The sequence below is a fragment of the Panthera tigris genome, chromosome A1 (genome assembly GCF_018350195.1).
Source record: "Panthera tigris isolate Pti1 chromosome A1, P.tigris_Pti1_mat1.1, whole genome shotgun sequence".
Taxonomy (NCBI): Eukaryota; Metazoa; Chordata; class Mammalia; order Carnivora; family Felidae; genus Panthera; species Panthera tigris.
The window spans coordinates 195,862,443-195,889,822 of NC_056660.1; the positions used below are offsets into that span (position 1 = coordinate 195,862,443).

Consider the following 27,380-nt stretch of genomic DNA (forward strand, 5'->3'; position numbering starts at 1 on the left):
CTGAGACTGGACCCAGATATCGGACTTGGCTCCTGGCCTTAGCGGGAGCTCAGGGACGGTCCCATCTCACCTCACAGGCAGCGAGGGGGTCCCTGCCTTCCTCAGTACCCAGCCCCTGCTTGAGGACCTCTGCAAAGGTCACACTTGATAGACATGTCATTGGTACTGTCCAACCACCAAGTAAAGAGAGGTAGATACACTGGCCACCCCATTTTACAGATGAGGAAACTAAGTCCTAGGGATGGTAAGTAATATGTTGGAGATCATGCAGCAAAGTTAGTGATATTGGAACTGGACCAAGGCTGCAGCACGGGGAAGAGCCAGAACTAGAACTCCACTGGCTGGAGCTCTGTGACTACAGGAAGCCACCCATTGGCCCAAGGCCTCAGTTTTCTCATTTGTTTAGTGAGCTGCCTGCTCACAGGGCAGCATGAGAATCTACTGAGCTGGGGCCATGCTTCTCTGTCTCTGATCACATACCTACGGGGGACGCAGTGGTCGGCAGAGAAATACAAACGCACAAGCCCTCTCCCCACTCCCCAATATCTGGCACAATGGAAAATTAAATCATTTCACTTGGTAAGAAAAACTTTCTTCTATTATAAAAAACAAGGGTACGCTGGGACTGTAACGCAAAAGCCATATTAATCTTTCCAGATAAAATATGAATGGTTTTTGTGCCGCAGATTCTGTTTAAATCAGTCATAGGTCCAACTGACGGGGCCAATTTGGAAGTAGCAATGGAAACTGTTGACAACACTCACTTTGGAATCAGAAAGATCTGCATTAATTTGAGCTCACTCACTCAACCAGCTGTGTGACCCCGGCCTAGATACTCACCCTCCCTGAGACTTAGCTTCTTTATCTATAAAACGAAAACGATAAGATCATGCTTTTAAAGCAGAAATCAATCTCTTTTGAGTGACTGGGTCCCACTGGTGAAGCTTACAAGCTTCTCAGAATGTTTACAAAATGTTTACAAATAAAATTAAGTAAAATGTTTCAAAGCGCATAAAATAAAACAGCATTATAAAGGAAACCAATGATATCAAAATACACTTACAAAATATTAGGAAGAATAAATTTGTGTTACAGTAACATCACATGCTTCCTCCCTGCAATGTTAAAAAATAAGATCTCGGCGCAAGTATAATAATTACCCATAATTTCAAAGGAGCGATGAACATAAATATTCCCAGATAACTGAAATAACTGTAATGTGATATGAAAACAGCTGTGATTCCATTGGTGACAAAGTCACAGCCACCACTAATATTTTCACGGTTTGTCATCTATGTTCATAATGAATGGAAATTCTAAATTTCACTCAGAGGTTAGCAAAACATTCACTTAGAGCTTAGAGATCATTTTTGTTCTCTATCCAAGTTCACAGAGCCCCTAAATTCTAACCCCTGGGGCTGGAGAACGTGAAGGTTAAGAAGCTCAGTCATAAAACATTTCACACAGTGCCTGGCTCGTACAAGCCGTCCCAGGTTCTGTCCCCACACAGAACAGGGCCCACCTGCGTGCCGTGAGGAGTCCTCGGGGAGTGGCTGGAACAGCCCTGAGCCCATGAGGGGCCCTGGGCGGGATGTGGGTCACGCAGGGCTGTTGAGTGAGTAAGGGAGAAAGCTAAATCCACAAGCTTAGGGCTGGAAGAGGGTTAAGCCCCAGTTACACGCGCACTGGGGCTGTCTCAGCTCAAAACATGCCATGTCCTTCCTTCCCTGCATTAGCTGTGTCCTCGGCTACTCCGGCAAAGGAGACCTTTCAAATCTTGTAGCCTTGACAGCTCCACCGGGTTGGTTTATTGGCACCTCAACCTTATGTTCAAATGGAGCTCTAGTTCCACTCGAGCCAGTTTCTCCTTCGAGTCCTCCTCCTGCCAGTGAGAGGCAAAACCCTCACCCAGCGGCTCAGAAGCGACGCTCGGAACACCTCTCTTTCCCTCCCTCTCAGTCCATCAGCTGGTCCTGTCCACTCTCTCTCCATCTCCGCTCTCACCCTACTAGCCCATGCTGCCATCGTCCCTTGCCTGGATCCCTACAAGGCTGCCTAGCATGTCTCCCGGTTCCATACTTGCCCATCCCACTCCACGTTGGTCTCTCCCACCATAGCCAAAAATCATCTTTAAAAAATGTACATCGGATCATGCTGCCCCACTCCCTCCCTACTCAAAACTCTCCAAAGACTCTCCTCTTGTACTTAGGATGAAGTCCAAACATCCATGGCTGATACTACCTTGCCAGCATCCTCTCTGGCCACCTTCTGACTCAATCGCCATGCCCCCCACATCTTGGCATTCTTTTATATATTAGAACTCAAAAGTTCGTCACTGCCCCAGGGCCTTTGCACAAGCCATTTTTGCATGGCTGGCTCCTTCTTGACACTTTGACCAAATGTCACCTCTTCAAAGAGGCCTTCGCTGACCATTCACTCTAAAGTGGCTACCCTTCCCCACTTCGGCACCCTGTCCGTTACGTGGCTCTGTCTTATCTTCCTCATGATCCACCTCACTGTCTGAAAAGATCTTGTCCGTTCTGGCCGTGTGTTTGTTATCTGTCCACCCTCACTAGAATGGAAGCTCCTGACTGCTGGAAACTAGTCCGGCTTATTTCCCACTGGATCTTGGTGCATAGTAGGCACTCTTTAGATTTTACTGAGTGAGCTTATTTTGCATAGAAAATGGGCTGAGCTCATACACTTTCTGCCATTTAATCCTCACAGCTGCTATTATTTCTATTTTACAGGAGGAAGCTGAGGAGGCCCAGTGAGGTTCCCTAGCTGGCTGAGGGCCACGGACTCCAAAGCCAGGTTCTTAATCATTGTATTCTACTGCTCCAAAAAAAATTACTCCCTCCCTCTCCCCCATCCCCTCCAAATATCTCCAAACAGAAGACAAGAGAACGATGATTCTGCAGAAAAATGCAGAGGGGTGGGGCTGAAGGGATGCTATCCCAGGCCTCACGATGCCGATGGCGTAACCTCGTCCTGCTCAGAAGCCATGCCGGGCCTGGGGCCGCTCCGCCCAGGGGAGCTGGCTGGCAGGGACGTGGCTCCCACACGCACATATGCCTAGAACACCCTGGAAACTCCCCACAGCTCCTTTCTCCTCAACTCCCTTTTCCGGGCCTCTAAGCTCTCGGTCAGGTTTCCAGGGCTGTGAAGTGTCCTCTGCTTGGAAATTCCCCAGTCAACAGTGGGAGAGTGGGACACGTGCCTGAGAGGCTGGAAATCTGGAATTAGAACCACACAGAACCCCACGTAGGAAAAGGCCTTGACGGCCATTTAGTCCCATCCCCTCCTATGCTTTAACCAAACACTAGCTACAGGTACTTCGTGGGGGAGGTTCCCTTTTTATCCCCATTTTACAGATGAGAAAAGTTGAGGCCCAGAGAGGTCTGCTGACTTCCCCTGGAGGCACCCAGCTAAGTTAAGTCCTCGAGCTGGGATGGGAACCCAGAAACCTGACCCCCGAAGCCACAACATCTCACCTCTACACTAGAATAAGAACAAAGCCCTTTTTGTTTCAGAGCCTCTCCACGGGAGGCACAGGGGCCAGAGTTACAGAACAACAGAATGAAAAGAATCCTTGGACAGAACTGGCCCTGAACCTCCTATTTTCCGCGGGAGGAAACTGAGGCTCAGAGAGGGAAAGTCTGACCCTCAGCCGGCACGGCGTCCAGCTGCCTCTGGTGAACCCCTCATGGCCTTGGACACAAGGCAGGGTGCACCGGTGGCACGCGTCCAGGGGCACCGACCCCACAAAGGACCCGCTTCAGGACAGCAGCCCCCAGAGCCTGCATTCCAATCTGGTTACAGCAGGAAGGGCAGGTGCTTGCAGACAATGCTCAGTCCGCAGCGGGCGGGAGGCAGCTGCTGGGCAGCGGCTGGCCTTAAACAGAACTCCCTGTTTCCATTTTAGCCCTGTTGCCATGGGGTGGGCCCGGCTGGGACGACAGCCTCCTTATATAGGGCAACGCAGGAATCCTGGCCCGGCTTCTCCAAACGCTAAGGCAATGGCCCCAGAGGAGACAAAACAAGCAACTGCCCTTTAGAGGCAAACACATCTCTTTGCCGTGTTGCTGCTTAGAGAATTGTGCCCGTGTGTACGCATGCACACGCACGTGCCATTCAAGTGCTCTGGCCTGGATCTGAGACAGAGAGCCGCCACGATATGCTCCTGAGCAAAATGACTCTTTTCCCTTCGTTGAAGCACCAATATAGGCACACCACCACCATGAAGCCAGTCTGCATGGAAGTCCTTTTCCAAGAAACTTCATACTTCCTGGTCCTGCTCTGACAGAGGCTGAATTTTAACCCCTTCCTTCATAGCTCGAACCATCAGATGCTGGCAAGCATTTTCTGTAGAAGGCCAGATAGTAAATATTTCAGACTTTGGAGCCATAAAGTCAACTGCTCAGCTCGGCGGTTGGAATGTAAAAACAGCCACAGATGACGCATAAACCAATAGACGTGGCTGGGTGCCAATAAAACTTTATTGACAAGAACAGAGCTGATTGGTTTGGCCTTCGGGGCCTTAGTTGGCTCACCCCTGGATCCATCACCTCCACCACTGCCCCCTCAAAGGGGCCATTTGCTCTGATGCGCGGCAGTCCCTCCCCTTGGGGTGCGGTGTCTCCAGAGCTGCGTGCCTCTGCCCTCCACAGCCATCTCCTCTGGGCAGTAGGGTGTTGGCCTCGCCATCTTCCTAAAGTGGGCCTGCTGTCCTCACCAAGTTCCACTCCTCTCCGCTTAGGTACCGTGTCTCATCTGCAGCGAACTGGTCAACCGGGGGTCTCCAAGCTGAAGGCTAGCTCTAAAACCAGAAGGAGTTTGGGAACAACGGTGCCTGGCCTCTGTCATGATGGTTTTGGCTACCACTGGCTCTGAGTGAGAGATTCCAGAAGGCAGAGGCTGCTAGACGAGATACGTCTGAGGTCAGGAGGAAACCAGGGTGTGACCTGACCTCCCCACAAACATGTGAGGCATGGGTTTCAAATTAGGCAGTGCAAGGGCATTCTCTTACACAGGGGTCCGCTCACACTGCTTTTAACAGCACACTGGGATTTTGGGAAGACAGAGGATGCTCTGATGAACCAACTTCCTTCTGCATTTCCCCTGGAAGTTGTGATATGCCCACTTCTCCCTTCTGACAGGAAAACATCTTCTATGAGTCAGGGGCTCCTCCTGCCCACGAAGAGCTTCCTCACTGCCTCCGCCCAGTTCTCTGGAAGGCAAAGGGGAAAGGGCAGGCAGTAGCCGCAATCCCCACAGGCTGTTTGCAGGGCACCCACCAGACCAGCAACCAACAACCGTGACGGGCCCACCCACCACCAAACCCAGTGACCCGACTCCACGATGGCCCTGACTGGATAAAGTAGCTGCGGATGTCTGGTCCCAAGGCTGTGGTCAATGTCATCGCACACCTCTGAAGGTGTTCCAGGAGAAGACACACAGACTTCTTCTGTGGGGCCCCAAGGGCAGATGCAAGACACCATCGGGTGGAAGTCCCATTTTTTTTCCCACACAAAGAAGAATGTTCTAATGAAGGCGGTGATTTTCCTCCAGGCTGCGATTCGCACAGAGGCTGGCAGGGTGCACTGCAAAGGGGACTCGCGCACCCAGGAGCGCCCGCGGCTTTGGTGAATCAATAGGACTATGTGCCCAGCCTGTGTCCTCTGCTGCTGATGGCCCTCATCAGCATGTCCTTCAGGCTTCGCAACAATCCTCAAGGTAGAAATTCATACCATCCCACTCTGCAGATGGGAACACTCAGGCTCAGAAAGGCTGTAACAGAGAAGCAAGAGCAACGCAGCCAGCCAGGAGCAGAGCCCGGCTGCCAGGGGCCAGGCTCTCCATACAGTCGCATTCCTGAAATGACACTTGGAATCCGAGTCCCATCCCAAAAGTGGAGTGAATGCCTTTCGGGAGGGTGTCTTGGCCTTTCTTTGACCCCTCCCACCTCTGGGGAGCTGCTGTGAGGAGTGGGGGACCCCACATCTTAAAGAAGAGGCCCCAAGGAGAAAGGCTTCTCCCCGTCTCTTCCCTGAAGGATCTGGCTCGCAAAAGGACTCTCCACGCGGGGCCTATCTGCTCATTGCCATTTTACAGCCTCCTGCCCTGCCCCTCCCCACCCCCTGTGCCAAGCACCCTGAATGGTCCCACCTCCGCACCTTTGTACACAGCGTTCCCCCACTCCACCCTGCTCCCAGCCTTCCCGGCTAGGCGACTTTGTTCTCTGCACCACGTCTTCAGGATGCTGCTTTTCCAAGTCTCGCCTGAGAATGCCCTCTGCCCTACTTACACTCCTACAGCCCTAGCATCACGTCCCCATGGGGAGCCTTCGAACCCAAGGCCAGGGGATACAGGGTGTGCCCGAGGGTCCCCTGGGGGCCCGCAAGTGCTCCTTCAACCCATGTTTGTTGAACGAAACTCTTATCGATATATCCTTTTATATCTAAACAGAAAAACCACAAGCACCTAGACCTAGGCGCAGGGTACAGTAATCTGTGGAAGGCTGTGAAAAGGGGGAGGGGGCTGCCGGCCGCCAGTCCGATCAGAGCAGCTCAGCTCGTCTCCACTCACTGAACCGGTGGGTAAGATCCTGCCCACAGAGGGGAGAAGAGGAGCCTTCCAGCAAAGGACTGCCTTCCAGCTCTGATATTGTCGAATCACACCCCCCTCCCACCCCCTTCTGCAGCAACTGACTTCTGCTAGGTAAGACAAACCTCTCCAGGCATTGAAATCACAGAGTCACCAAAGGAGGCTCTGAGCTTGGTTGGCTCACCAGCCCCAACCCGGAGCAGGCACGCTCAGGAGCTCCTTGCACACCTCCAGAGATGAGGAGCTCGAGCACAAGCAGAGACTCGTCTCTAGAAACTCTTAAGCAGGAGCCCTGGGCATCTTGCAGGGTCTTTTGGCTGCCCGACAGGCGGAGGCTCTCTCAGAGGAGAGCCTAGGAGAAATCTAAGAGAATCAAAGAATATCCTTAAGAAGAGACACGGTATTTCCAAGGTTTCGTTCACTTAGCCGCTGCTGCAGAATCTCCTGGGGAAGCCTGTAAAAATGCAACTTCTTGGGCCCCACCCCAAAGGCCCTGAATCCATCTTTGGATTCTCCATCCTGGAGACCCAGGAATGTACATTTTAAACAAGCCCCCAAGCGATGATGCAACCACTAAGTCCACTGTCCAGAATACTGCCCCAGACCAGGAATCTATACATTTCACTCATTTCCCCATAGGTTGCCGGGTCCCATTTCACAGGTGGGCTTACTGAAGCCCATTCCCAATGGCAAAGTACCCAGAGTAAATGACAGGAAAGCAAACCATCAAGGAGCATTGTCATTTATCCCTTTGCTTATTTCATCAGGTCCCAAAACAAGGGCACTTGTATACTCTCAGATGCCTCACCCTAGTATCAGAATCTCTTCTGATTGTGCTCCTTTTATTAGACTTGTTTAAGCCTCAAAGGCCCCCAGGAAGTGCAGGCTGCAGACTAGCTCACTCTGGATTTGGCTGGTTTGGGGCTGCGGCAGCAAGAACCAGGGAAGCAGCATCTGTCTGCGGCGGGAGAGCCGGTGAGAGCAGAGGCACACTCCAGAGGGGTTAGTGAGCCCCAGGTCTGGGGGCTTAGGGTAGAGGGTGCTAGCTTCCTTCTATCTGCTCAGAGCTGTCCAGGGCATCATCATAAATGAGGCTGCAGGAAGTCCTTGGTCCTGAGAAGAGCAGCCCCCCTCCCTACCATTTCAGGCCCCTTTAACCTCTGCACCCACACTCCCACCCCCATCCCCATGACCCACACTGCATATTTAATATGCTACCAGGTACCTCTCTTACATGATCCTCTCTAGTCCCCACAATAATCCCACACAGCAGGTATGATTATCATCTCCACTTACAGATGAGAAAACCAAGGCTCAGAGAGGTTAGCTAACTTGCCCAAGGTCACCCAGTTAGGAAACAGTAGAGCCAGGAGGTAAATCCAGGCAGTTTGACTGGGGATCAAGGGCTCACCCTTAGGTTTACACTGCTTTCCCTTCCTTACTGCCTATGAGGTTTTGGAAAAGTGTCATCGACGCCTGAAAGGTTGACACACAGACCAGAGCAGACCAGTTTCACCTCCATGGGTGTTAATGAGGGAGTGGATTAGTGGGACATTTCCTGAGCAAGAAAGGAATTAGAGGTGCTGCTTCAGGTAATCCCTTTCAGGTGCAGCACACTTTACAGTTTACCGTGGGAAGCACCATAATGAAGGGATTCAGTGCAGGCCACAGCCCCAGGCTGCCCTGCTGTGTGGACATGTGACTTAATGTCTGAGCCTAAGTGCTGTCCTCTTTAAAATGAGGATAACAGTAACTACCTCATGGCTTGTTTTGAGGACTGAATGCGGCTAAAGTAAAGCACTTAGAACAGTGCTTGGAACATAAAGTGGCACTTAATGCTTGCTGTTATAATCGTATGATGAAATGACTTCCCATTTATCACCTCAACTGATCCTCCTAACAGTCCTGCTTGGTTCACAGGACTGGACCATTTGTCCCATTTGCAGATGAGAAAAGGCAAAGGCAGGGAAAACGGCTGACACACAGTCAAAGGCTAGGTCTCTGAATTAACTCTCAAGTCACTTCCCAGGCAGGCCCCCCATTTGCATCTGTTTCTCCTTTGAGCCCCGATGTTGCTCTCATTGGTTCTGTTGCTTCATGTCTGAAATGAGAGAGCTAAAAAAAAATCTCCCGGGAATGGCTCCCATGACAAACTTCACCACTTCAGTGCCTTTGCCCGTGGCAGACACTGCTAATCAATCACAGGCCTCCCTCCTGCTGAGCCGGAGCACAGCTTCGGACTCTCCAACACCGCACTCTTGGCAGTCATTACCAATCGATCACAGATGGGGGATAATCAAACCCAACCCTTCCATCGCATGGAATCTTCTATCCAAACTTGGGTCCTTTCCAAACCCAGTTATGATTGGGAGACAGGGGTGCCCACAGCTATCACATCACTACACATGTCAACCTCCCCGCAGATCCCTCTCAGAGACTGTAGTGTCCCGGTGGGTAGAATGTGGTCACAGCAGCATCCATCTTTCCCCACATCCAAGAAACTGCTCAACACAGATGTCCTGCTGAGAGTCGATCCCAGAGCCTCACCTTTGACTGGCAGTCATGTCAGCTAGTGGGGAAGCATTCCACATCAGCAGGTCTCCCCTGTGTGGCAAAGGATGCCGGTGAAAGGTGTGGTAGATAATTAGTTATCACATTTTAAAATCCCAATGTGGAGGACGATTGGTTTTTAATGTAAACAGGAACTGTTCAATGAGCACAAGGAGTTTTTATCCCTCTGCCATCTCTCTGGAGAACAATACCCTTCCCATTTGAGGCCTCATAGGTCAGTGATGCTGAACCCACATACACACTCTTGTTCCAGAAGTGGGCCCATGACCTAGTGCTGGGCAATCAGAGGCCCTCGTTTCCCAGCCATCATAACTGGCTCAGAGCTGACCCTGTGCCCCCAATCCAGACAACATGAGTCAGCCCCACAATGTTGGCTGATGTTATTGGAAAAGAAATGCTCTTCTCCTATTGTGGTTACTATGCTGATCCATGAGAAGCCTGGTGGCCATTTTCCCCATTGACTGGGAAGAACCTGTATGAAACTGGTATCCCACAAAGTCGACTTGAGAGATAGAGCACCTAGAGCCAACTGAACCTGAACCCCACATTTTCATTTACATGACAAAATAAATTCCTTTATTAGGGGGTGACTCTGAGTCAGGTCTCCATTGCTTATAATCAAACAATCCTGAGTACCCTGGATATGCAGAGGGCAGAAAGCCTGGGTTCTCTAACATGCAGGTTGGGTAGGATAAAAAAAAAGCTTGACAGGCACCTGTGTGGTTCAGTTGGTTGAGCATCCAACTTCGGCTCAGTTCATGATCTCGCGGTTAGTGAGTTCGAGCCCCACGTCGGGCTCGCTGCTGTCCGCACAGAGCCTGCTTGGGATCTTCTGTCTTCCTCTCTGCCCCTCCCCCACTCTCTCTCTCTCTCAAAAATAAACATTAAAAAAAAAAAGTTTGAGAACCACTGAGCTTAACGCTATGGTTTTCCCTAGTGATTTTTTTCTCTACTCTAAGCACCTAATAAAACTGACAAGGCTTGAGCCAAGGGGGCTAATGCTGTGCTTCTGAGATCTGGGAAAAGACTCGGCTTTTACTGGCAGGAGAATACTTTTATTCATTGGTTTGCTCATTCATCCCTTCATTCATGTTGCTGACATTCACTGCTGTTTGACGGTCTCCATTCCAACCCTCTGAATCCTCCTTCACCTTTTCTACTACGGAAGACATTCCTCCCCGAATGTCCAGGACCTCCAGGTCCAGTTTCTGTAGTCTACAGCAGGCATGCAGCCGGGATTGGGCACAAGGCCACCCTGTGACAGGGTGTCTGGGAAGGCGTCTGCACGGATACCTGCCTCTGGGTCTTGGCCCCTGCCCCTGGGCCATCTTTCCATTAAGAATGGGTGTGGTGGTGGGGAGGGGGGGGTGCCCTGGGTGGCTCAGTCGGTTGAGCATCCGACTTCAGCTCAGGTCATGATCTCGTGGTTGGTGAGTTCAAGCCCTGCAGGGGCTCGCTGCCGTCCGCACAGGGCCCGTTTCAGAGCCTCTGTCCCCCTCTCTCTCTCTCTGCCCCTCCCCTGCTAATGCTCTATCTCACTCTCTCAAAAATAAATATTTTTTTAAACATGGGTGTCAGGGGCACCTGGGTGGCTCAGTCAGTTAAGCGTGTGATTTTTTATCTTGGCTCAGGTCATGATCTATGGTTCGTGCGATCGAGTCCCTCATTGGAGCTGACAGCACGGAGCCTGCTTGGGATTTTCTCTCTCCCTCTCTCTCTGCCCCTCTCCTGTTTGCCCTTGCTCTCCAACCCCCCCCCCATAAATAAATAAACATAAAAAAAAAAAAAAAAAAAAAGAATGGGTGTCATGCTCAGCCTTCGGTTTGCCTTCACTGAGCCAAGGTTGGCCCAGACCTGTGGGCAGATAATCTCGTAGCTGTGGGCAAAGGGTTAGGGAATGATCCTGTTCTCTGGCTTCTTTTAGTGCCAACCTGGGTTGGGGTGGCACCAGCTCCCAAGAGTCACAACACTAACCTCCACAGACATGCCTGGACCGTTCGTAAAGAAACCAAAAAGTCTTTTTGCCCTGTGTATGGAGAAGGTAGACTGGGATCTCAGGAGAGGCAGAGTAAAAGGCCAGACCAAACGCCCAGCAACCTCTCTACAAGTACTCAGCACTAAAAGATAAGGGGGGAAATGAATTTTTCTTAAAGAGTCATTTGAACTGCCACGTTTCTTTGTCAGATTGTAAACTTTTTTTAAAAAGGAAGGGGCCCCCACTTACTGTGTGCTTGCTGAGTATCGGGCACTGCCATTTGAGACAACAGAAATGATGATCTCCGTCCCCTTCACAGATGAAGAAACCAAGGTTCAGAGAGGCCCAAGATCACTGGCCAACCAGGGATAAAAGCCAAGATTTGAACCTGGGCCTGTCCGGCTGCAATGCCCATGACACTAGCCTCTGCCTTTTTCCTGTCCTACCAGTAGAAGTAAAAGGGCCCTTAGATGAGAATGAGGAGATCTGGTCCGACCCTTGGTTGTACAGACACGAGACGGAGGCCTCAGAGGAAGAGGCTTGTGTGGGACCCAGGCTTCCTGCTGCCCTGGGTGAGGTTTCTCTCCAGACCTCCCGAGCCTGGATATCAGTATGGAGAACTCCTTGTTGCCCTGAGAGTATATAAACACTTTCCTTTTCCCCGAACAGTTATTTCAGTGCTAACTTGCACCATGCATCTGGGGATATAGCAGTGATAGAAAGGCAGGGTCCCCGCCATCTAGTTAGACGGGGAGCTCCCAGACCTGTGCCCAGGAGATTTGGAACACAAAGACAGTCGGCTGGAGTGAGGGTTCGGGGAGACCAGGAAGGATGAGAAGGAAGTACTCAGGGCCTCTAATGGACTTCTAACCACTGTGTTAAGGGTGGCCTTTGTCCTGAGATCATGGGGCTCCACTGAGGGGGATTTCTGCAGGACAGTGACAAGTCGGATTTGCATTCTGGCTGCCACGTGAAGATAGGGACAAAATGGCAGCAGGAGGTCCAATGAGTGGCTGCCCCACAGGCCAATGTGACATAGTGGCCTCTGGGCAGAAGGAAGTAAAATGAAGAGGAGAAAATGTTGGACCTATTGTGATCTCTGTTCTGGTGAACAGACTGGGCGATAGCCGGGCTGTGGGGAGTGAGGAAGGAGGAAAAGTTAAGGAGGGCTCCCTGGTTCGGGGCTGGAGGCAGGGAGTGAAACGTGAAAGGAGCTTCACTTGGGACATGCTGAGTTTGGGTACTTGAGAACAGGGGAGCAGTGCAGCCAGCGTCAGGCAGGCAAGTCGGGGGGTCTCTCGCACCTTCCTCGTCCAGGCTAGGCCGGCACCTGAGTGCGCGTATACACAGGTGCACGCGGGTGGTGGGTAGGAATACGGCTATTACCATACTCCCGTTTGTGGAAAGCTACAGAACGGATCCACAGGCTCTCTTATCAGGCCCTTCTAGCATCCTGGTGAGTTCTCCCCATTTCACAGATGAGGAGCCTACAAGCCCCCAAAATTGGATGAGTTCTCCGAAGTCATGACTCCAGCCCACGCTTTGCCTCCCAGGCCCCACGCAGTCATTGTCAAGGTCACTGGCCCTCTTTACCCTGACATGCCACCCTCTGTATGAAAAGCCCTGCACAGCCTTAACTGAGTTTCCAACAGGGCAAAAGGGGAGCAGATGTGCTGATCGGTCAGGACAAGTCCCCTAATCCTGCTTGCTCGTGGCTGTGCATCTCAGTGGAAATTAACTAATTGGTCTCCGAGGTGCTGAGTGTTGCAGGAGGGGAAAAGATGTGTCCTGAGGATGAGAAAGGCCTGGGCAGGCCAAGGTGCTCGCTCACGCTCGCTCTCTCTCCCTCCCACTCTCTTTCTCTCGTTCCAGTGTGACACTGACGCCGGCACCCAGGAGTTCTAGTACCCATTCTGGGACCTTTGCCCTCAGCACCCTGACTTTCTGTCAACCCCGCAAAGCTCAGAACCACTGGCCAGGACAGCCCTCCCAGCCGCCTTCACACAAGCCCTTTCTTCCCTTTTGCTCTGCCACACTCTCTACCTCTATCCCAGCCGGCACTTGGCAGCCCCCCAGAGGCCTGCTGGGAGTCAGGAGGGAATGCTGAGCATCTGGCCAGAGCCCAGGCCAGCCTTGTGGGTTCACATTAGGGCACCTGCTAATGTGCAGGACCCTGGGGCCAGCTGCCCTGTGACTGGCTGGCAAAGCCAAGCATCAGGCCACCCCAGCACCCAGAACCGCGTGACCCCAAATCCCAGCTATAAATAGATGAGAACCTGTCAGCCCCCCTGCCCCTGCCCAGCCTCCCCTCCCTCTTGGCCAAGAATGAAAGGGCGCCTTGAAATGATGCCGAGGCCCGGATACCCAGCTCGGCTGCTCTGGACCTCAACCTGCTGCTGACCTCAGGGAAAATACTCCATCCTCTGGAAATCCAGGGATCTGTCAAGTCCAAGCCCCACTCAGCCCACATCCTGCTTCTATCCCCGGTAACTACCCTGGTGTACTTACTGTTTCCAGCCCCCAGATTTCTGAGTCATTTGGATCACACTTTAATATGCTGCCACCAACAAGGCATTCATTAGGAACCCACTGCTTGAGGAGAGGGGTGCGTGTGTGCATGTGTGTGTGTCAGAGGTGCTGGTCTTTGCAGAAATGGTTTTTTCAGAGCTTCTTAAGAGCTTGCAGGATCTCAGACGAATGCTCGCTCCTTTCCTCACACAAAGGGAAGGGGCTTTACCCGAGGCCACAGAGTGAAAGGGTGGCGATCAGTGACCAGACACCCAGCCCAGTGCTCACTCACCACAGCCCTAAGCTATCGCAAGCCCTACTCCCAACCCACCGCCACCCGGAGTCCCTGCTTACGCCATACCAATGGCCCAGAATGCCCTTGCTGCTTCTCTCTTCTTCTCTTACTCTCCCCGCTCCTGGACTTAGCCCACCACCACCTCCACCAAGAAGCCATCCCAGCCTAATTTAATTTAGCTCCCAGCTGTCCCAAGCCCTACTCCCTGCCAGCACAGCCACTCCCCGTCATGCATTTACTGAGTCGCTTGCTTGCACGGACCACGAATGGCATTAATAATTTCCCTTTATTTAGGGGTAGCGAATAGAGTTTCTCTCATAGGCCAAATCCTAACAGTTAATAGTCATCATGTGTTTGAGGATTTTAAGCCATATCCGAAGTCAGCAGGACGAATACGGTGCTTGATGGGTGATGTCTGTCTCGGCCAGTGCCCATGGCAACATTCACGCCAGGTTGTATTAGCCCTGCTTCAGGGTTTACTCTTCCCTCTGTTGCCCCCAAAGACTAGATTCCTAAAGGCAGAAACTCAACTATATAGACCCGTCAGTTCGAGCTGTGGGAAGAGGGGTTCCTTCCTCCCAGCCCGCCACCCAAACATCAGCAGACATGGGTGCCAAGCAGACAATGCAGAGAAAACGATAATCATCTCTTGCTCAAATCTGGGGTTGCCCCACACAAAGGACTCCGCAGCCGTGGCCTCGACTGATCTCGACGACAAGCCCGAGAGAGACACAGGTATTCTCTCTCCTGTCACGTGAGTCAACTGAGGCACACAGAGGCTGAGTGACTATCCCGGCGGCCCGCGACAGGAGTTGGCAGGCTCGGACCTGAACTCGCCTCACGGAATGGCATCCACGCAGAACTGGCAGGGATCATCCAGTACGGTCCTCCAGAGGACAAAGACCAGCCAGCCTGCCAGGTGACCGTCCCACCTGCCCTCTCCTATCTCCCATGACAGGAAACACCCTATCATCCAAGGCAGGCCAGCTCATTCCATCTGGGGGCAGTTCTGGACATACGGGAAGGTCCTCCAGAGCCTGAGTGGGAACCTCCCCTTGCGACCTCCGCTCGCCAGCGCCATCCTCTCCAACGTCAAGTATTTGCAGGCAAATCTCACGCCCTCCCTGGAATCTGGTTTCCTCTGGGTTGCACGCTGCTACAGCCTCTACCATTTGGAAGAATACATGGCTTAAAGGCATCTGGCTTTTTGTTCCTCCTTCCCTGAGAGCATATTTGTTTGCCTGTTGTGGTGACAGAACCATCTCCTCCTTAATTCTACACCTCCGACTTCTATTAAGGCATCTGAGTGTTCTGGGGCGCCTGGGTGGCTCAGTCGGTTAAGCGTCCGACTTCAGCTCAGGTCGTGATCCCATGGTCCGTGAGTTCCAGCCCCACATCGGGCTCTGTGCCGACAGCTCGGAGCCTGGAGCCTGCTTCAGATTCTGTGTCTCCCTCTCTCTCTGCCTCTCCCCCGCTCATGCTCTGTCTCTCTCTCTCCCTTCCTCAAAAAATAAACATTAAAAGAAAAATTTAAAAAGATATCTGAATGTTCAGAATTATCCATCAGTTTTTGAGATTCATCATGCTTCATCCTTCACTCTCCCCTCCCCACAAAACCCTCCTGCCAATGTCCTGTAAAACTAGGATAAATCAGAATTACAAGCTGTCAGAGCAAGAAGGGGCTTAGAAACTCGTAGTTTAAGCTTCTCATGGTGCAGAGTAGGGAGAAGGGTCCTCTTCAGCTTTAGTGGCAAGATGATAGAGAGCCAGACCGGAACCCAGATCCCGTCCTCCCAGCGCTGGACTCTGCCCACCGAACATTAGGTAATGTTTGACTTGAAATCCTGCACCCAATTCAAGGTCAGGCGAGCCAACCTGGGCCATACTGAGGACTGTTGACAAGTCAGGATGAGAATCTGAACCCTGCAGGCCTGGGGCCAGGCCTTGGGCCACACTTGGCTCCGGCTGCCGTCCACTCAGGGTTCATCACCGTATCAGAAGCCGTGCTTGGGGCTTCGCCCTCCTGGGTGTTGTGGGCTGACAATGGCTCTGCTCCCCCACTCCTGCCCACCCCCAAACTCTGCAGCAGACACAGCCTTTCCACCTGGAGGCCCAGGCACTCATTGCCAGTCCCTCCCCCTTCACCCCACCCAGGACACAAGGCCCTTCACCCACATCTCCTCTCAGCCTGGGGACAGGGAAACGGTCACTCCCTTGCTGCCAGCCAGAGGGTGTTAGTAAATGCCAACGGAAACAGGAGAACTCCAACGTGGAGGGACTCTGTCAACACTCTATCAAACATCACAGAGCAACAAAGCACCAGGGCACAGCAACACGGGGGCGGGGGTGGGGGTGGGGGGGAGACAGTGCCTGCCCTGACCTCACCACCTGGCATACTCCACTCGTGTCGCCCTCCCCTGCAGGTCTGTGCCCTCACCCCACCAGCCTCCAGTCAGGGCCCGTCCAGGCTCTTTCCAATGTTCTTTCTTGCCAGAGGTCTCAAAAGTCGATGCTGGCACAAGCCTTTCCTGACGGCCCCGTCTCCCATTATGGATTTCCTCTTCTGCACCCCTCAGCAGCCGCTCGCTTGCCCCCATTCTGTCTCCTGATTTGCTTCCTCATTTCTGTGCCTCTAGAGAGCTCGTGAATGCAGCAGCCTGTCCGTCTTTCCATCACTGTACCCTCCGTTTCTGGTATACAGCAGATGGTCGATAAAAACCTGAAGGCAGGAGTGTCGTGTGGTGCCCGAGGCGGTCCTGCCACACTCTGGGGGGGGAGGGCTACCAAAATTTGACCTTGAGGGCAGAAGAGGCAGCCCCTCCCCCAGACGCAGGAGTGCCTGTTTCTGAGCGCTTATGAGGCACCAGAATTTGCTTTTGTCTAAAAGATGGGGAGACTCGAGGTCAGAGAGGCTTACTGATCCGCCCATGGTGGGTGGCCAAGGTGCAGCGGAGGTGGGACTCAAAACTCAGGACTCTCCCGCAGCTGCGCTCCGATTCAGAGCCTGGCTGTGATCAGATCATAATGGGGCTTCGGTGTCGTGAGGAGGAGCCTGAAACTATCTAGTAGTCAACAGAAATCTAGGGAAGACCCTTCTGAGGAGGGGCTGAGGAGGGCCCTTCAATCTGTGACATTCAAAAACCAGGTCTTGTTGGGACCTAGTCTAGGGCACCTGCTCCCTAAGACTGGTCTGCCAGAAAACTCACTGTCAAACACAAGACATCAGACACAGGTCATCTCTCCCCTGTGTGATGGTTCTAGAACCTTCTGGATAATTGCCTCCCATGGACTCCTAGAAAATGGTGGAGGGGAGGTTCTGAGATCACGCAGTCCCACTTCCTTTTTTTCAAATAAGGAAACTGAGGCCATAAGCGCCAGATTTTGTCTGAGATTAGCCAGCCACAGCCAGACAGTTACAGATCCAGGATGTCTGGTCTCCTGTGTTGGCGGGAGAGCCTGGGCGGAAGGGGGTGGGAAGAGCTGGGACTTGCAGGGGAGGGGTGAGCTTCACTCTGTGAGGTCCCACGAAGCTAAGCCTGTAGCTTATTTATCCTAAGGAAGCCCCGGGACAGCCAGAGCCGCCCAAAGATGGTTCCAGGCGGCCTTGGAGGTAGTGAGGGCTCTGAGACTGGGCGTGTGCAAACACAGCCTGCGTGGTGGGGTGGCAGGGGGATGCAAGCACCAGATGGTGGGTGGTCTCCAGGAGATAGATAGCCTTGAAAATCCCCTTGACCCAGAGAGCCCGCAGCCCTGCTCAGAGCCTCCTTCCGCTGCCGTCGGGGTTCTCTCTGGCCACTGGAGGTCCAGGTGGAGTCGAGAAGCCTCACAAACCTCCTCACTTCCTGCCCAGTTGTAGGCTGGGGGTAAGAGAGAGACGAAATCTTCTTGCCAGGGACACAGGCCCCCTCACTGCCCTCGGTCCGGGGGAAGCCTCCCGCATGCCCTCCCCAAGAGCACAAGGTATGTGCCGAGAACCAGCCGATGCTGGTCCGTACGCGTGAGCAGCCGGCCACTCTGCGTGTGTTGTCAGAAGAGAGCTTTCAATCCCTACTTCCAAGTGTTGCCTGCTTGGGAAGCTAGAGCTTGGGAGGGGGTGGGGCGGTACAGCCTCATGGGGAGAGAGGACCAAAGAAGGCAAAAAGTTGGGATGGAGGGGCGGGGGGGGGGGGGGGCGCCACAGGCAGTTTCCTGAGGAGACCCAGGCTGTAAAAGGAGTGAAGAGGCCTCCGTGATCCATAAGGGACGAGGCAGCCACTTAACTCTTCCTCCCCAGCGTGGGAGGGTAGCGTGGGATGGCAGTGGAATTTCCCAACACATTCCTGGGCACAGAGCCCAGTGTGCCCCCTCCCACTCCTGGCTGTCAGCACAACTCAGGCCAGGCCTTACCACTGAGCATGGCCTGGCAATGGCCCAGGGGGTGGGGGGCTTTGGGAGGTAAGTGGAAAGAGATGTGGGGTGGTGGGGGGGGGGCAAGCTCTGGAGACAGAGGGAGCAGCCTCGGATCCTGGCTGTGCCAACCTGGGCAGCCTTGGCACGCATTTGGGGACTTCTCTCAGAAGACGAGTTTCCACATCTGTAAAGTGGGCAGAGTGTGTATGTGTGCGTGTGTGTTTGAGATGACTGGGAACATTTCTCCAAAGCCCTGGCACACAGCATAACGCTCGATAAACGGTAGCTGAGACCCAGGACACACAGCGACAATGACAGAAATGGACACAGATGGAGTCCTAACCCTGACCCTGCTGCTTAATTAAGCCCAGTCACACCACCTTTCTGAGCCGCAGGCCCCACACCCGCAAATGAGATTAACAGCCTCCCTCTTGCAAACAAAAAAGCGCAAGGCGCAGGAAACGGTTGTTCCTGTGGTGGAAGGGCGGGGGCAGGGGTTGGGGTTAGGAGTCGGGGCCAGGAGCCAGTCAGGAGTACGAGGGTGCCTGCCCTCGAGTACACGCAGAGCACCTCACCCCATCTGCTGCTAGAGGGAAAGGGTTACCGGGCTATTTCTATCCTCGTCTGAGAACCACACAGTCTTGTTCAAACTTGTCCGAAGGCTTAGGGCTCGCAAGTGGCTGAGCATAGATACAAACGCAGGTCCAAAGGCTGAGGCCACGGTCCCTCTGGGTGGACCATTCCCCGGGCCACCTGGTGAACTCACCGCACCCTAGGAGGAAGCATCCACCTCGTGCATGATCTCAAGGCCCCCTGGTCTCGGATGCCAACCGTGGGCGGTACCACTGCTACGGGGCATTTGCGAGCTCCAAGTTGGTACAATGATTTGGGTGCCTGAGATGCTAACTGTCCCGACTGCACGGGCAGTCCTACATGCGGTGAAAAGCTGTCCAGACTAAAAGGATTTTGGCACCCCTTTCAGGACACACTGAACATAGGCCAATTTTACAGTGCAGACGGGGCAACTAAGGCCCACAGAGAGGCAGGAGTTTGGTCGCACAGTAAGGTCGCACAGTAAGGTATCAATGGGAAGGAAGCTATAGTCAACTCCTCTTGCTCCCAGCCTAGTGCCCCTTCATGACCTTTATCCCTATGCTCTGTTGTCTTTCCTATGACACCTGTCAGAGAAGTGTAGGAGTGGAAAAGAAAGCTCGTAACCAAGACGGAGGTAACGCGATGAGGTCATGCCTGGGCAGGGAAGAAAAGGAACGATGGAGAGCGCATGGTACAGTCAGCATGCTCTCAGTGCTCACCACTAGGGGGCAATGTTGGCCTCAGACAGCTTGGTTGTGTTGGAAGCCAGTTAAGGGGAGGTCAGGGAGGAGAAGGGAGGATTCTATCCATTAACTCATCTCTATCTCACTTGATTTACTTTCCTTATGGACCATCCAGCACCTAGCACCACAACTCCCTTCCGTGCCAACTGTGGAGAGAGGCACAGGGCAGGGGGAAAGGGGAAAGGGGAGAAGAGAGTCAAAAGACAGACGCGGAGCCGAAAGCCAGAGACCCAGAGCCCTGAGTACTTCCTGGCTCCCATCCTAGGACACGAAGAGAAGTAGGTATCATTAGCTGAAGCCTTCAATACAAGACATGCCCAGCTGCAGACTCAGCATCCCTTTCTAGATCGCTCAGAAAATGTTGGTCTCGAGTGCCAGCTCCAATGGATTGGGAAGTCTGCCCGAAGCCCTGTTTTGGCAAAGGAATCTGTCCAGGTTCAGAGGACAGAGTATGGTGATTGATTAGTTCTGTCTGCCATGGGCGCTGTAAGGGGAGTTTCCGCTTGTGTGACATCTCAGACATGATTTTCTCCCTTCCAGGAAGCCTGTACATGCCTCACTATACTGTACCCTCCAAGCAACCCAGGCAGTGGGCAGGGCAAGAATGATGAGCTCCTTCGAAGAGAAGGAACTGAAGGCCAAGGAAACCGTCTAAGGTTACAGAGAGTTGGCGGATGACAGGTTTGCTGCTATGTCCCTGCCCCTGCCCCCACAGTTATGGCTATTGCAATAAAACCCCGAGGAGGGGTGAGAGTTCACCCACGTGAGGCTGTCCAGAGGCCTCCATGGCAGGGAGCTGCCCCTACACACCCCTACACACCCCTCACACACCCATCACTGTGCATGAACACGCCCACCAAATGAGGAAAGGGAGGCCAGTCCAGGTGAAGTTGTGTAACCAGCCCCATTGCTGGTGCCTACCCCACCTCGGCCAGCACAAGCCACAACTCACCCTGCTCTCTGGCTGGGGGACATGTTGTTCAGTTGGGCCGTGGTCCCAAGTCTCACATGAGCTGAGGTGGAGGGACCACCACAAAAGGCCATGCTGGGCAGTGAGGAGCACTGGATGTACAGTCCAGAGTTTTGGACTGAGGTTTCAGCTCTGCCAATCACCCACTTTGGGGCCTCGGCCAAGTCTCCACTTCCCACGCTGGGCCTCAGTTTCCTTTCTGTTCAATGTGGATTCATGGCCTCCAAATGCCAGTCTGTGGGCTAGCTATGTCAGAGCTACCCACGCACGAGGACTCCAGAACCCATAGACCAATCCCAGTCCCGGACCAAGCGAAAACCTGGGATGGGGCCTGGTATCATCCATCCTGTGAACCAGTTCCCCAGAGGACTCTGGGGGTTCTATGGATAGAACCCAACCCCTGGGCACAAGGCCCTCAGCTCTCAAACCTGCCACCTCATCCCTTGAGCGGGTCCTGGAGGACTGTGGCCATTTTCTGAGCAAGCCAACGGGGCCTAGCTGCAAAGGACAGTATGGGGCTCAGTGCAGGGCAGAGGCAGAGGGGAGATCGGGCGAGGCTCAGACCCTGCCCAGCAGGCAGGTCACACCTGGGGCAGCCACTCAGTCATGCGTATCCCTGAACACCTGACTCCCTGAAAGGCCTGGGTTATATGCGACGCAGCCTGCATGCCCAATGAACCAATGTGAAAGCTGGGAGTCTGAGAGATCGTCCCAAGCCCCACTTTAATACTCAGCTGTGATCCCTGTGGTCAAGTAGTTCATCATGGGACCAGACCCCGGCAGGACGACAGCAGCAGTGAATCTTTATTGAGCCCTTACTCCGTGCCACACCCACTTCTGAGTGCCTTACCTATATCACCCCAGTTACACTTTGTAAGGATATAAAGCTATGTTATATTTTTAGCCCCATTTTGTGGGTGGGGAAATTGGGGCTCTTGCACACAGTTAGTTAGCGGCAACCCTCCTGTGCCCTCTCAACAGAGTGGGGCAGGGGGCTTCGCCAGGCTCCCTGCCTCACGGCTGCTACAAGGTACCAAGCCCTCGACTTCCTAATGGGGCTCAGATGTCGTTATCATCCTGGCCTCTCCACGAAGGGCATCAGGGCAGAGCTGAACTCAGGACAAAGGCCTCATTTGCTCTCCTAACTGGTGCTAAAATGGCCAAAACAGGGGCGCCTGGGTGGCTCAGTCGGTTGAGTGTCCGACTTCAGCTCAGGTCACGATCTCGCGGTCCGTGAGTTCGAGCCCCATGTCGGGCTCTGGGCTGATGGCTCAGAGCCTGGAGCCTGCCTCCGATTCTGTGTCTCCCTCTCTCTCTCTGCCCCTACCCCGTTCATGCTCTGTCTCTCTCTGTCTCAAAAATAAATAAATGTTAAAAAAAAAAAAATTTAATTATAAAATGGCCAAAACAGGCAGGGCTCCGGCTGGGACCCTGAGGCACACCAGCAGATACCTCCTTTCTGAGGGACTGGCCATGCAGGCTGCCGTGGGGCCCCACGCAGGGCGGGGTGGGATCCTGGGGACAGAGCACGGACATCCTGGAGAAATACCAGGAAGGTGCAGGAGGGCCTGGCACCCTGGGCCCTGACCACAGTCACCCAGTCCCAGAGAGTCACCATCGAGCCCAGGCAATCAGGTCTCCTGCAGAAGTTCACACTCACCTCCTCCCTGGAAGGCCGATCCCCGCTGCTCTACCTGCTTCCACCTTCGGTCTCCAGCGAGGCTAAAAGCCACCCTGCCTGGGCCACCTCAGGGGCCCTCCTGGCTTTTGAGTGCCCCCCCCCCCCCGCCCACCACATCTGGTAGCTTCGTAGCACTCTCTCAATGTGCAGCCACGTACTGATTTGGATCCTTGATTAATGTCTGTCTTCCCCCAACCTCATCCCTTTCCACAAAGACGGGATGCTATTGTGTTCACTTGCCCACTGCTGGCAAATGCTGGGTACCCAATAAATGCTTGCTTAAGCAAGGAGAAAATCCAGTGGGGAGGCAACATGCAAAGTTGGGAGTAAGTGGTCCCAACAGCAACGCCCGGTAGAAGCCCAAATGGGCAGAGATCACTCAGGGTTGGGGAGAGAAAGTCAATCAGGGAGGTTTCCTGGAAGAGGAGTTAGGCTTTGAAGAGTGAGCAGGAGTTCAACAGTCATTCAAGAGAGTGGAACCTCACAGGGCTGGGGTGGGGGGTGGGGGCTTCCTTTCAAAGGGAGGGGACCAGGAGGGGTCAGGCTGGAGGAGAGCAGCCTGGCAGGGACAGTAGAAGCTGTCTCGCCCTATCCTGGGCCCATGAGCCAGACAAGGAGCCACAGCCGGCTTCCCTCTGTGGGGGCGGGAGGCATCGGCTGAGAAAAACCAACTGCCAGATTCAGTCATGAGCCACACTCCCCAAAACACCAGCCAGAGACACCGACAGGATGTTAGGGGGGCACTGGGGGCATCAGGCTTGGGGGGCATGGCTGTGCTTCCTCTGGGGCTGTTTTGATTAATCAAAGGCAGGTAGGTCTCACCTGACTGCCGAAGCCCTCATCTTAGCAACCTCTGTCCCCCAACCCCGTCAAAGCCCGTGTGGCCGCCCCAAACACCAAGGAGTCACAGACTGAAAGCACCAGCCCAGCTGGCACTGGTAACCAAAAACAGCAAGCACCACAGCCCGGGAGAAAACACCATCCTCCAACAGCACCACAGCCGGCGCACAACGCCTTTCGCAGGGTCACAAGCACTGTGCCACCAATTCCCACCCCCCGCCCCCGCCCCGTGCACCACCTCCACTGCTCAGTTCTAGAAAACACAACAAAGGTCACGGCAACACCATGCAGCCCCCACAGCCACGTCCGTGTTACCAAAAGCCGCGACGTCATTAGCACAAACCCCAACAGCCAGCATGACACAGACCCGCCACACCCTAACCTACCATCCACGGGGTCCAACAATGTCCCTGCCAAACTCCCTCCTAGAACGTCATCACCACCAGCCCAGCACGCTCACAGCAAAGGCCTTCACCACCAAAGCTGCTCTGACCCAACACCAAACGTTGCTCCTGGGTCTGCTTATCTAAAGGTCACGTGGTAGGTCAGAGCGGACCCTCGAAGGGCTCTCCACCCCCAATACAGCGTGGGGCTGTGGTATGCCCAACCTGCTTCTGGACTCTGCTGGTTCCTCTCACTGTATGATGTGCACCCTGACCACACCCCGCAGCCACAGATCAGAAGCCACGTGGGAGTCCAGCTGCCCGCCCAACTCTCCTCTTGGCCCTTCTGGGACCTACCGTCTCCCCTCCTCCCCACCCCGACCCCAATTCTCAGTCACATTCTCCAGATCAGTCACCCTGGCTGAACTCACAGGGAGTTGCTAGTAGACCAGAAGGGTGAGAGTTTTTCAAAGCTCCCAAGGGCTCTGACACTGAATGCCAACCCCCTGAGAATCCCTACAGTACAGCTGACACCAGCACTTGGGGGAAAGAAATGCCCCTGCAACCCTCTATGCCTTTGGGGCTCTATCTAGCCCTCACTGACCTTGGTGTGGCGAGGGGAGAGGCAACGTGAGGTCTGGCAGCGACAGCACCGGTCACCGGGAAAGAGACCTTAGGGGTGACCTCTAAGGTCCTGCTGCACAGACGTTCCCCAGGACCTGTTGCAAGGCCAAATCTCCTGCAAAAAAGCTGGCAGGACAATGCCTATGGCCCTGGGGTCTTAGGGCCACACTATTAGAATGGATTCATTTGCAGGGCACCTGGGTGGCTCAGTTGGTTAAGCGTCCAACTTCCGCTCAGGTCATGATCTCACAGCCCGTGAGTTCGGGCCCCACGTGGGGCCCTGTGCTGACAGCTCAGAGCCTGGAGCCTGCTTCGGATTCTGTGTCTCCCTCTCTCTCTGCCCCTCGGCGACTCTCTCTCTCTCTCTCTCAAAAAAACAAACATTTTTAAAAACGTAAAAAAAGAAAAAAGAATGGATTCATTTGCCAGGGCTGCCAGAACAAAAGACTGGGAGGTTTAAACAGCAGAAATGTATTTTCTCACAGTTCTGGGAGCTAGAAGTCCAAGACCAAAGACCAAAGTGCCAGCAGGGTTGGTTCTGGTGAGGATTCTCAGCTCATAGACAGTTGTCTTCTTGCCGTGTCTTCACGTGGCCTCTTCTCCGGGGTCTCACTTAACCTTACTTAACCTTACCTCATTAAGGGTCCTGTCCCCAGGTACAGTCACACTGGGGTTTAGGGCATCAATACAATAATGGGCAGGGTTTTGGGGCGGGGGGTCGGGACGGAATTAAGTCTACAACAGGGAGAAAGGCTCAGTATAGCACCCTCAGGTTAGGAATCTGGCAGGCCTGGGTTGGAAACCTTCACCTCTCTGAGTCTGTTTGCTGTCTGCAAATCTGGGATGATGCACCCAAATCACAAGATCGTTTGAGGATTAAAATGAAATGTAAAGCAGATGAAAGCCGGAGCCAGCTTGGAGAGGTATTCAGTGGCATCACAGTGGTGGTGTGAAATTGGCCACAGTAGGGAAATTTACATCACGCAACCTGGCAAATCCTAAAATTCCGGGCTCCTCAGACGACCCCACAGCCGGTTGTTATCCATTTACCAGCAAACCCATGAGAAGTAAGGTAGGGTAAGGCTTTTTTTTTTTTTAACGTTTATTTATTTTTGAGACAGAGAGAGACAGAATATGAACGGGGGAGGGTCAGAGAAAGAGAGGGAGACACAGAATCCGAAACAGGCTCCAGGCCCTGAGCTGTCAGCACAGAGCCTGACGCAGGGCTTGAACTCACGGACCACGAGATCATGACCTGAGCCGAAGTCGGACGCTTAACCCACTGAGCCACCCAGGCGCCCCATGGGTAAGGCTTTTTAATTGGTGCCGCCAGGGGCGCCTGGGTGGCTCAGTGGGTTGAACGTCTGACTTTGGCTCAGGTCATGATCTCAGGGTTCATGGGTTCGGGCCCCGTGTCAGGCTCTGTGCTGACAGCTCAGGGCCTGGAGCCTGCTTCGGATTCTGTGTCTCCCTCTCTCTCTGCCCCTTCCCCACTCGTGTTCTCCCTCTCTTGCTCTCTCTCGCTCGCTCTCTCAAAAATAAACATTAAAAATAATAATAATAATAATTGGTGCTACCAGATAGGCAAATAGAACAAGGAAAAAGAAATACAGTTTGCTATATCTTTCTACATAAAATTGGCAGAGGAAAAGAAAACACTTCTACTAAAATTTCTGTAGCACACAGTACAACATGATATGTGGTACCCATTACTCCATGCCTTCCCCACCCCCAAAATCTGACCTCACAGGTCTGAGACCACACTCGGCTAGATCCCGCCTCCGTGCCTTTGCCCACAACCCTGCCCCCTTAATAGCTCTTTAGACCTGGGCAATCAGGGCCCTCGCTCTGGGTTTTGCATCTTAGAGGGCATTGCTTTGGCCCTCCCCCAGACCCCAAATGCCTAAATGGCGCTGAGCCTGTTCCCAGACCCTGTGCAGACCTCCCCCTGCCGCCCCCACTCAGGTCCATCATCCACAGGACAACAGCACAGCACACACAGGGTACACGTACTCTACTCCTAGGCTCAAGGGGTGACTGAGCAGCTGTCGGCTGCAGGGAAAAAGGCAGAAGGAGCTTGGACACTCAGCTGGGGGCACCTGCGTGTGTGTGCATGAGACCCCACACTATGCAGGCTGGGAATTTCCATTTGTACTCTTGTCTTAGCCTCAATAAACCAGCCATTCCATTTCTTCGAGGTTCTAGAATATGCGATTTGGCAGTGGTGATGATTTTCCAAAGCCCAAGGTCCTCAACTCTTCCAGAGTGGCCCCCACCAACTTAAGCCATAGCCGGCCTTACCCTATAATAATTTTGAGTCATGTTTAATCACGTAAGTCCTTATGACTGCTCTGGTATTGCTCAAGGTATCTCATACCATTCCAATAAACCCTTGTATTTCCATAATATTTCCTGATTTTTAGCTTAACGCAACCCTTGGAGGAAAAAGAAGGTGCTACTATTCCCAGTTAACAGATGGAGAAACTGAGACTCAGAGATGGTAAGTTACTTGCTAAGGGCACAGAGCTACTGACTGCCTATGTCTCCTCCTAACTGAATGATCAACTTTTTTTTGAGGGCAGAGATAAGGTCATATTTCTCTGCACTTTGAGGGGTACTACTGGACAACAGAAATATGGCTCCTGGAAGGTAAAAAAATTTGGTGCGTTTTCACTTGAGTCATAAGAAAATTGAACAGAATCTGACGGCCAGAGTAGGCACCTCCAGGACCTCAGCATTTCTGCCTGTTAGGAATCCAGACTCTGCAAGAGAAAGGGGGTCCTGCAACCCAGAGGGAAGGAGGGGGGGGTGCATCTGAGGGGCAGTGCTGAGCTAACACATGGCTGAGGGGGCTCCAGAGATCATGGAGTTCATCCCTACAGCAAGCGACGTCCCCCAAAGATGCCTACATCCTGATCCCCCAAATCCATGAATGTGTCACCTTACAAGGCAAAAGCGTTTTTACAGATAGGATTAAGCTAAGGATCTTGAGATGGGAGATTATCCTGGATTATCCGGTGGGCCCAATGTAATCACAGGGTCTTTATAAGAGGGAGGCAGGAGGGTCAGAGCCACAGAAGTAGGAGCGATGATATAAGTAGAGGTTAGAGCAATACGACCACAAGCCAAGGAGTGTGGGCAGCCTTTAGCAGCTCGAAAAGGCAAGGACATGGATTCTGTCCTAGAGCCTCCAGGAAGGAA

At 53.2% G+C, this 27,380-nt stretch overlaps 1 protein-coding gene and 2 long non-coding RNA genes across 4 annotated transcripts in view; 2 read left to right on the forward strand and 1 right to left on the reverse strand.

The window, feature by feature from the left end:
- Window positions 1-27,380, reverse strand: part of PPARGC1B (PPARG coactivator 1 beta) — a 105,169-nt gene that overhangs the window by 45,501 nt on the left and 32,288 nt on the right. The window lies entirely within an intron of this gene.
- Window positions 2,750-10,891, forward strand: LOC122240926. Its single transcript, XR_006220724.1, has 3 exons — window positions 2,750-2,814; window positions 6,469-6,720; window positions 10,809-10,891. It is a non-coding gene; the product is annotated as an uncharacterized LOC122240926 (long non-coding RNA).
- LOC122240925 lies at window positions 17,270-26,670 on the forward strand. Its single transcript, XR_006220722.1, has 3 exons — window positions 17,270-17,915; window positions 20,222-20,362; window positions 26,603-26,670. It is a non-coding gene; the product is annotated as an uncharacterized LOC122240925 (long non-coding RNA).